Consider the following 10,761-nt stretch of genomic DNA (forward strand, 5'->3'; position numbering starts at 1 on the left):
ATTTATGTCCATAAACACATCATTTTTGTGATTCATGAAAAACTGCATTTACACGTACTAAACAAAACTCCCGATCCTCGAGAATACAAATACATCAAAGGAGTTACAAAATTAAATATATTGTTTTTAAAAGAACATTTTTTGACGAATGGTAAATGCGCAGTCTTACAGGCACTGTCCTCTAAGAATGCGAAACGTGTCCTTTAAGATTACGTCGCATTTGAAGGGTCCGAAGCCCTCGTAGCTTGAACAGTCTTCATGCCACCACTGTTTACACGCCCTACATTGCACCCAGTCCTCAGTAATGGGCTCTTCATAGGCTTCGCCACAAACAGGACAGTTAATTTTCTCTTCTTCTACAGCTGCAGAACAAGTTGACGCTACTGAAGGGCCGTCGTAACGAAGGGTTTTGCTGCCTTGTTTGTTATTGCTTGGCTCTCTCCTCGTTGCTAGAAGAGCGTTCTTTTATGGAGAGGAAGATAAAACCTCATACTTTTTAGCAGTCCTCTTCCTCTTCTTCGTCTGCACTGCCTTCGGTAATGGTGAGATCATAGCAGGTGAGACTTGTGGCTCCTCAACTATCGCAGGTTGAACTGTTAAGGACACTTCATTACCATTTTCATTGTTCACTGAAACGTGAGTCTTCTTCAGTGGCTTGATTCTCTTGCACACCGGGGCAGAATGTCACTTCTGAGGGTACAAAGTCTTCATCTGGGAAGACATTCCTGTTCTCGAATGCACGTACTGCTATTTTCATGTTTGCCATTCTCTCGTAGGCTGATCTGAAGATTCTGACAACGTTGGTGCCAGGATGGTTCACTAGCCACCTGTCAGCCTCTTGGGCGTAGGCTTCCTTCGGAGGCCCGAAAGAGCCAACATCTAAAGGTTGAAGCCTGTGGCTTGTATGCGGTGGTAAAGACAGAAGAGTTATATGATGTTCCTTACAGAAGAGAACGGCTTCAATACTGCAATGTGCGATGTGGTTTTCCAGTATCAGGGGAACTGGATCCTCTTTCGTGGGCTTCACGAAGCTGCTTTAGCCACTGTACGAAGAGTTCAGTATTGATAAAACCAGTGTCAGAAATTACTGGCAGTGGGAATTCTGGGGCATCTGTGTTTCATCCGCTTTCTTGCGAAGATCATAGCTGGAGGAACAAATATGCAGCACAGTACAGTTACTGTCTGCCCTCTCTCGCCTGATGTCACTTTGCAGCCGATTTTCTTTCCCTCTGGGGCACGATTGGGTACTGTCGAGATACCAGACTCGTCCACGTTGAATTTACGATGAGCTGGAAACATTTTCTCAGCGCACACACTGACCAAATTATTATGAAATCGCTCACATTGGATTTTGTTGAATCCAATTGCTCTCCCTAGACTACATTTCTCTGGAGTGCGTAACGTTAGATTTTGCCTCTTGCAGAAGGCCAATGCCCACTTCTTTCCCGCTAGTCTCACAGTCCTGTTGAACCTATGTTCAATTTTGTTCTTGTCAGCAAACTCGTACGCTAAACTCATGAGCTGTTTCCTGGTAATGCCATAGAATCTCTTGTCTAGCTCCCTCAAATGGTCTGCCAGTTGCCGTTCCTGCTCAGGAGTAAACACGGCTTATGACGTCCCAGGGAAATTGGTACAGTTCCCTGTAAGTTAAAGCAAGAATAAATTATATAATTTACTCAGAGAGTAAATATTGTAAACTTTAGTTAAAATGTAGTATAACAAATAAACAAACGATAAACAATAAATAAATAAAATATTAAATGACTTATTTAATTAATAGTGCTCACTTACCAATTTCAGCCTATTTCTCAAAGTGGATTCTTTCGTTCCCAACGAAGCAGCTACTTTTTTTTTTACTTTCACCTTTTTCAATTCTGCTTCTAGCTTCGTCTACGATTTCCTGAGTAAATATCAGTTTCCGGTCTGATTTCCTGGAATATGTTGAACTCATAATGCGCTTGAACAGACGTCTGTAAGAAAGAACATCCTAGTTTGAAACCTTTTCTACGAAGCGAAATTGTGCCTCTAAGATAGCGCGCAGTCTTACAGGCTTCTACGTAAGTTCCACCTTTTGGCCAAAGCTGGCAGACGACTTCACACAGGCAAACAGCGAGTAGTTCACATCTTAGGGTATGTGTTCCCTGAGCCGTGTCCCTCGACCCTGTGGGTAAAGAACCCCGTTCTTCTACCCACTTTGACCCGTGAATCCCTACTCTATATGGGTAAGGGACAGGCTCACAAGAAACGACTTGCTTTTAGCGTGATGCACTATGCCTCCCTAGGATAGTGTAAGGGATCTCGGGGGAGGAAAACCACAGTCGGTACGATGGGCCAGGCTGGACGGATCCGCTAGGCAGAAGCTGGTATGGAACATACGGCACAAGTCTACATATACACAACTGGCGTTCTCAAACATATAAATAAATATATATTGATAACATATGTATACAAATGGACTCCGCCTTAAGGGCAGTGACTGGTCAGAACATGTGATAAATGATTGATACAGAACTACGCTGTGCCTAACAGCACAGAAAGTCAAGTCAGCCACGCCTCATGGCGTATTTCTACTTCTCCAGTACAAGCATGTACTTAGGCAAGCCTTGAGGGCACAAGGAAATATAAACAGCTTACATACACAGCTGAACACGCCTGAAGGGCGATCTGCTGTTTATCACAACCTTAGACAAAACCAAAATTACCCTACGCCACACGGCGTCAGTACTCAAACCAAAATGCGCCTCACGGAGTATACTACCTTAGTAAGCCACTTACTTGAATATACTTCTTGAATATACAAACTCAAAGATTCACCTCACGACTGATCCACCCTTGACCATGTCGTGAGGGCACGCTTCCCCCTTCGATCAGTGCTGCGGGCCGAAACCAAATTTCTAACACAATCTATTCAACTTTCCGAAACGAAATTTAGACGCAGCGATGTTTCCTTGCGAAGGTCAACGGGAAGAGAGAAAGATTAGCTGCACTTGAGCTAAGCAAGAAACCTCTGTCTAAGTCCAGGAAGGGGGGGGGGAGACAAGGTCAGCTGACCTGACGTCAGCCAAGGACGTTAGTCGGAAAGAAAGGGAGCGGCTCGCATCCTGGCGCTTGGGGGGGGGGACTCCAAGGAACTTAACGAAGAAGAACCGTTGCACGGTTCATCCCCTTGCAACAGGAATAATTATATCCAAGAAAATATTATTACAATTTGCAAGAAAGCTTGCCTTCCTAATATTCAGATTTATATCAAGATTGATGAATTGTTATTCCTACCTGATATGTCTTTATTAAACCATGTTCAGGAGAATTCTTCACACCTTTGAAGAGTACCTCACGAGCTTCATCTCTCGACAGAATGGCGCCAGTCGGCAGTGTTGCCAACTACAAGAAAATGTCACTGAGCAATCTTAGAGGATGAGCAATCTTAAGTGTCTTTCCCTCACTTAGTTTTCCTTGTGTACTTCTAGAACAGCCTCCATTTTCTTCTTAAATTCGCTTAGTGGGGGGTGGAGTCCAACTGGGGCCACTCGGCACGGGGGCCACTGATTGGCCTATTGTAGCCTGCCCCGGGTGATTATGATGATGGAGAATTTGGTGGAATGAAGATTGGCAGGGGAAACCGAAGTGCTCGGAGAAAACCTGTTTCGGAGGAACGTATCGCCTCCTTCTTCAGGGTTGAAAAATCCGCGAGCCAGGAACCAGCGTGAGCAGGTGGCCCCTAACAAAGTTTTCATGTGGTATTACGGAATTTATCGACTACGTGTCCTAGTTCATCATAGAATCTCTCCTTTGTGTTTTCAATTCTATCATCTGTTCGAGCATGAACGTTCAGAATGATGATATCACACCAGCGACCTCTTAGTTCATCGTATTATATACACGTATGACATCCTATCACTAACAAACTCTACCCTCTTAATTGCTGATATGATTCTCTTATGTATGTAAAAACCTGTACCTAATTCATGATTTTCATTTCTCTTTCCATAGAAAAATCTATATTCGGCTGCTGGTTCGGTGCCACCTCCATCCCATCTGACATCATGTACGCCCACTAAATCTAACATATTTTGATATTTCTTCCGCCACAATCCTGAGCGAACCTGCATTATACGATGGGGTACCCAAAAGAAACCGATCTCTTTTTTTTTTGTGGGCAGAGCTTTTGTAGTACCGCGTTTTGCCGCTATGAGCGCATAGAGCTAACATTCCTGAGTCGATAAGCCGACTACCGTTGCTTCAGAAGGTAAGGACTAGTTTCGGCAGAGTTTATAGTGACAACTGTTTTGTGTGATCGTCGTTTTTGCAATGGCCCGAACACATGAAAATGTTGAAAAAATTCGTGAAATCATCAANGAGGTATGTCTTATACAATATCTGACAATAAAGTTCGCGAACTCGCCACCGTGTGCTTGCTATGGCAGCACCGGACAGAAACCTCAGTACAGTTTGATGAAGTTAGCATGTCAGCGTTTCACAGCTGTGTTGTTGTTGATCTATGGCAGTCTCTATCTGAGTGGCGACTATTATTGTCTGAGTGTGTTTTGGTGTGCCGTCGTGAGAATATCTGAGCTTGAATTAGAGCACTGTCCGTGAGGGAGTTTTTAGCTAGTAAACAACTGTGCTGGAACACCGTCCCTATTCACCGGATCTAGCACGCAGTTCCTATTATCTGTTCCCGAAGATGAAGGAAATATTGAAAGGGTGGCATTTTGATGTGACAGAAGGTTGGAGAAAACTGCATAATGAGGAACTTCATAAATTGTACTCTTCTCTAAGTATAATTAGAATGATTAAATTAAGGAGGATGAGGTGGGAAGGCATGTAGCACGAATGTGGGAGAAGAGGAATGCATGAAGTATATTGGTGGGAAATCCAGAAGGAAAGAGACCACTGGGAAGACCAAGGCGTAGGTGGGCGAACAATACTAAAACGGATCTTAGAGAGATAGGATGGGATGGCATTGATTGGATTGATCTGGCTCAGAATAAGGACCAGTGGAGGGCTCTTGTGAAAACGGTAAATAACCTTTGGGTTCCATAAAATTTTGGGAAATTCTTGAGCAGCTGCAGATTTTGCTTCTGCTCAAAAATGGCTCAGCTCCATAAGTAAGTAAGGCATTTTGATGACATTGATGACATCAGGAGTAATACGAAGGCAGCTCTGAGGGCAATGCCACAAGACCACTTAAAAATTGCTCTGAAGGGTGGACTAGGCGCTGGCATCGGTTCATAGCTTCCCCAGGGGAATACTTTGAAGGCGACCACAATGATATTCAGCAATGAGGTATGTAGCACTTATAGCGCAATGAGTTCGCGAACTTTATTGTCAGACCACGTATTCCACGTCCCAAATCTCATGTCCTTTTTCTTTAACTTAGATCGGTTAGCCAAAGAATTCGTCTAGATGCGAGGCCTTTTGTGACACTTAGTAAGAAGCCTATTTTTTCATTGAGGAGTTGTTGTTGTTAGCTAAGAACCTCTTCTAAATAAGCACTTCTCATGGAAATGACGACAGCTGACGTCAGAGACTAAATTCATCCAGCAGCAGAATTAGCATTAGCTGCAACCAGCGCGCACAGCGTTCTGTGTGCTCACTGTGTTTCTATAATCTCATGCGGCAACATTACAATTCTACCGAGTATATATTATTATTATTACTAATCATCATCGAGTTTACAACACTGCCTCTACCAACTCAACGAGAAGATGAGAGCAGCTCAACTAGTAACAAATTCGGAGTCCTTTACGAAATCTGAAGATTCACTGTCTTGTTCACAAGATCCCGCCACTGGTTCCTATCTTGAGTCGGATAAATTCAGTCCAAGAACTCCGACCCTATTCCATAAGATCCATTTTAACACTATCCTCCCATCTATGTTTAGATTTACCAAGTGATTTTTTTCTCTTCAGATTTTCTGACAAAAATCAGTAGGCTTTTATCAGTCATATATGCTGCATGTCCAACCTACCAGATCCTTCTTAATCTGATCATCGTAATAATATTTGGCGAAGAGTAAGAATTTCTAGGCTCGTCATCGTATAAATGTTCCAGCCCCCTGTCACGTCCTAGCTCTGACTCGAAGCTTCCGTTCAGACACTCTCTATCTGTAAGGGACCGAGTTCCATACAATTACAAAACTATGCTATCCTATGTACGAGAAAGTAGATATTAATAACGGGTCCCATAGCTCAGTCGGTATCGCGACTAAGCTGCGGGCTAGACGATCAAACAATCGGGATTCCATTCTTGGCACGCTGGCTTTGGGGGCCACGCAGCCCCATATCCAATAGGTACAGGGGGCTATTTCGCTACCAGGACTTTAAGCTGACCATTCACGTTCACCCAATGCTGAGATAATAAATGCGTGGAACTATTCCTCCACGTCCATATATCGTCATGACATGGTCATTAATTAAGCACATGGACAGCTCTACATTTATTACTAATATCTGAACTCCGTAGGGGTCGCGCGACTGTTCTACACGAACTGGGCCACTTGAAAGTCAGACAGCTAGGGCGATAAGAAATCTGCTACTGAGGTAAGTGGTAAGTGTTCATTTCTGAGCAAGGATACAGTCAGAAGAGCCGTAGAGTTCACTCAGAAATAATCGCTGCTTATTGCGAGAATCACGAGAAACACACAATACACTGTGTGGGCAAAATGTACGGATTTGCAACAGGGTCGGATTTGAGAGCGAGCGACTGGGGCCGTCGCCCCGGGGCCCATGCAGAAGAGGAACAGAATTCACAGACTTTGAAACATTTGATTCTCTAAAAACACGAAGAATAATCATAGCCCAAATTTGTTGCTACTGACTCAGAATGCTATTGTACCTTAGCGTTGAGGAGCCCAAAAATCTGGGGGCCCGAAGCTCTGCCCTCGAATGACACGTAACGCTCGACTGCTCTGAACAGCCATGCGAAGTTTACTTGAACAGTCACTGTAGCTAAGCATACATGTATACAGGTATGATCACAGACCATGCATGTGGCAACTAATAACGGCATCGTGCCATATCTTATCGGCGGCTACTCACCGCGGAGGCATCGGTTCAGTCCTGGGTGACTTAATGTGAGATTCATGGTGGACGAAGTTCTTCTCTGGGTTTACTGTTTTTCTCTGCTAATCATCATTCCATTATAGCTCCACACTCATCCATCACCGATCCCTGAAATGGATGATAGCCCTGATCATGCAGCAAATGATCACATCCTTAGTTGGGAGCTACCTGTATATTCCTGACCCGGCACTTGGCTGTTTGCAGAAAAAGGAAGCTGTTTTTCCTAAACTAATAATTACAAATGCGGGATTAAAGGTTATGTCTTGACAACTTATGGAGAAGAGGAAGTGACGCTAGCAGAAATCGTGTACAGAAATAGGCCAGTGAGGTGTGCAATTATTGTTATATAATTTCCGCCAGCCTGTCATTAGAGTGGGTGCATTTAATGGCGACTGCCTAGTACGAATTCTTCTAGAAAGCTTCAGTTGTATCTTATACTTAATTAGGATTGGAAAAAGGGACAATAAGAAACGTCCTCAAACCGGACCAGCTGAAGGAACCTTATGTGGGATCTGGACCTGAGTAAAGTGTATGTAGTGTTGTATGCAAGAACAGCATAACAATTTCCTAGCCTAAGTAACATATAAACTGAAGTCGAGAGGTCATATATGGGAAGAAAAATTATGAATATAAAAGGGTTTCCGATTTTTGATCATATCAGCATGCTGAAAAGTGCTGAGTATGTAGATAAAACATACAGGCACGTATAACGTGACGAACTTGTACTTTTTTTATTGCTAGTGGGGCGGGACTATGTCCCTTGTTCTGCGGCCACTTCTGGCCTATTGTATCAGCCCCAGATGATAGGTGAGGGTGATTGTGGAGAAAATGGTGGAATAAAGATTGGCAGGGGAGCACATTTGACAGTATTAGTGTGAACTCTAAAAGGGTCGATTTCTTGCACACAGGATAAGATTTTTTAAATTCTATGTATATGTTCCTGTACTATTTGTCAAATATTATCAGCACAATAAAATTAAGGAAGATGAGATGGGCCGGGCACGTAGTACACATGGTAGAAACGAGAGATTTGTAAAAAAAATTTCTTCGGAAAATCTGGAGACGTAATGACAGGATAATATTAAAATGTTTCTCAGATAAATAGGTGCAAGGATGTGGACTGCTGTTTTATAGAGGACAGGACAGGGTCCAGTCCTGGCTAAGGAACCGCCGGATTCCAGACAGCGCTCTAGAAGAGCGGCCGTAGTAACAACCAGTGGGATCTTGAACAAACGGAGTGCTACCACCACACCCCTCACAACGTAGTGCCTATACATAAAGCAAAGTTACCTGTATTCTATGAAATAAGAAACCGAAATTTAATGTTACGCTTGCGAACCGAAGAAAAATAGTAGTTGAATGTTGCGCTCAGAAATCTGGTTCATCTATGTAGTATTTGAAGTTTTCTCAGCATTGGTCATGAAGAGGTCTGTCTTCTATAACGCTGCGTAGTCCGCTGAAAGTCAACCGACTTTTCGGATGAACATGTCCCCTACATCTTCAGGTTTAAAGGATAAGCCAAGCAAGAAACCAGCATGAAGCATAGCGCTATACTTGCTGCATGCTAGGGCTGGAAAATTAATTGTGCACTGCGGATATTCTGAAGGAAGTAATGTGTAGGAAATAAGGAAAGCCGTTAAGAAATCAAATAGCATCGAGGGGATAACTTGCACACATATACCGAAGTGCTGAGCAGTAGCTTGGTACATAGCTTGAACACGGGCCGTATTCATCATGGGGGATCCCTTCATCCATAATATGATTATGGTGATACGGATAAAAGCACTTTCTAAAAAAATATACGCTTAGAAAAGGAAGATGTTGATTTGCGAATCCTTGTGATAGAATGCTGTCTTTTCCAGCTTATTTGGTTTTAAATAACGAAAGTGGGAAAGTGTGGACTGGACTAACCTGAATCAGAAACGGGATTGTGGCCAGCTTTTAACGAGGCCGTGTGGGTAACTGAACAGCTATAGTATGTGGCAAGCAGCGCTAAGTAGCTCGTCGCTTGTAGGAGTTAAGGCTCGGCTCGGTGCAGCTGATTTCTATGAGAGGACGTGACACGAATTCTGACGGAATGCACTTACATCCGTCTTGTTCTGAGAAGCTATGAGTGTAGGCAGGTCAACAGGATAACCTGCCCTCGCTTGCTTCTGAGTCATCTTTAGCACACAAATGAACGCCCAGCTTATCCGATATGCGGCTTCCTCATCCCAACAAGAAAAAATCCTTTGAACAAAAATGAATAGTGGGCGGAAACCTATACAGTTGAAGCAAATTATGGGGCCGTATGCAAACAAGCCTAGGATAGGAAGGTAAAAGAAGAAACTCTTTAAACCAAATGCTACATGGAGTGCTAATTTTTTAACAGTTAAAAATTCCTTCCAAAACAATTTTTGCATAATGTTACTATGACTCGCACCCCTCCCCCAACTAAATATACATCACTGAAACGTCTGTATCAAAGTTGCATTACGTCATGTTTATACCAACAACCGAAGTTGCTACGTCATCAGTGATATATGACTATGAAGAGCCTGTCTAGAAATGTGGGGATGATGTCATTCTATTAATAGCAAATGTTGTATTCAGTCCCTTCCTCCCTCCCTCCAACGCACAAACAAGGAGTTCCCAGCAGAATTCATAAAGCCTAATCGGTGTTACACAGACTTCTGGCCCTATTTATTGGTATTACTGTTGTTACTCCATTTTACTTTTGCGAAGAACGTATTATGTATGTATCGAATCTATCCACATTATAATTGTCGGATATAACCTCAAAAGTAGTTTTGGTGCCTTTACAATCCATCTCCATGCCAGTTTTACCATGTCCAGCTCTAGCAGGTCATCAGTTATCGTAATAAAACTTAGAGGCGTATTCCTCTTTTGCAAGTTATTTAACTTCTACAAACAGATGACTGTAGCAGCAAAGCCATGTTTCTGGATTATACATTACCATACTTCATAATGACACCTTATACGTAAACAGTAAGTAGCACCAGTGTCACTCTGAACTTACAACTTCATATGTCCGACATACTGTTATTGCAGGTAAATCATTATAGCATTAGGGTCCCCTCAAATGGCATAAGAATTTCCCAGCATTTTATGGAACCCAAAGGTTCGTTATTGTGTTCACAAGAGCCCTCCACTGGTCTCGATCCTGAGCCAGAGCAATCCAATCCATAACATCCCATCCCTCTAAGATCCAATTTAATATTGTCCACCCACCTACGCCTTGGTCCTACCAGTGGTCTCTTTCCGTCTGGCTTTCCCACCAATATCCTATACACATTCCTCGTCCCCCCATTCGTGCTATGCCCAGCCCACCTCATCCTCCTTGACTTGATCGTTCTAATTATACTTAGGAGAAGAGTACAAGTTATGAAGCTCCTCATTATGCAGTTTTCTCCAACCTCCTGTCACTTCATCTCTCTTCAGTCCAAATATTCTCCTCAGCACCCTCAGTCTATGTTCCTCCCTTAATGTTCTACAGAACCACGGGCAAAATTATAGTTTTGTATATTCTAATTTTTATGTTTTTGGACATCAGACGAGAAGACAAAAGGTTTTGGACTGGATGGCAGCAAGCATTACCCGAGTTTGATCTCCTCTTAATTTCCTCCTGAATCAGGTTTCGATCTGTTATCGTTGTTTCCAAATATCTGAACTGTGCCACATTTTCAAAACATCTGTT

The 10,761-nt window shown here is 43.0% G+C and overlaps 1 long non-coding RNA gene across 1 annotated transcript; it reads right to left on the reverse strand.

The window, feature by feature from the left end:
- Nucleotides 1-1,344: 1,344 nt before the first annotated feature.
- LOC111865605 lies at nucleotides 1,345-2,985 on the reverse strand. The gene is made up of 3 exons (XR_002842999.2): nucleotides 2,776-2,985; nucleotides 1,792-1,970; nucleotides 1,345-1,640 (listed from the first exon to the last, which is right to left on the reverse strand). It is a non-coding gene; the product is annotated as an uncharacterized LOC111865605 (long non-coding RNA).
- Nucleotides 2,986-10,761: the final 7,776 nt, after the last annotated feature.

Source organism: Cryptotermes secundus, unplaced genomic scaffold (genome assembly GCF_002891405.2).
Source record: "Cryptotermes secundus unplaced genomic scaffold, Csec_1.0 scaffold1706, whole genome shotgun sequence".
In the NCBI taxonomy this organism is placed as follows: Eukaryota; Metazoa; Arthropoda; class Insecta; order Blattodea; family Kalotermitidae; genus Cryptotermes; species Cryptotermes secundus.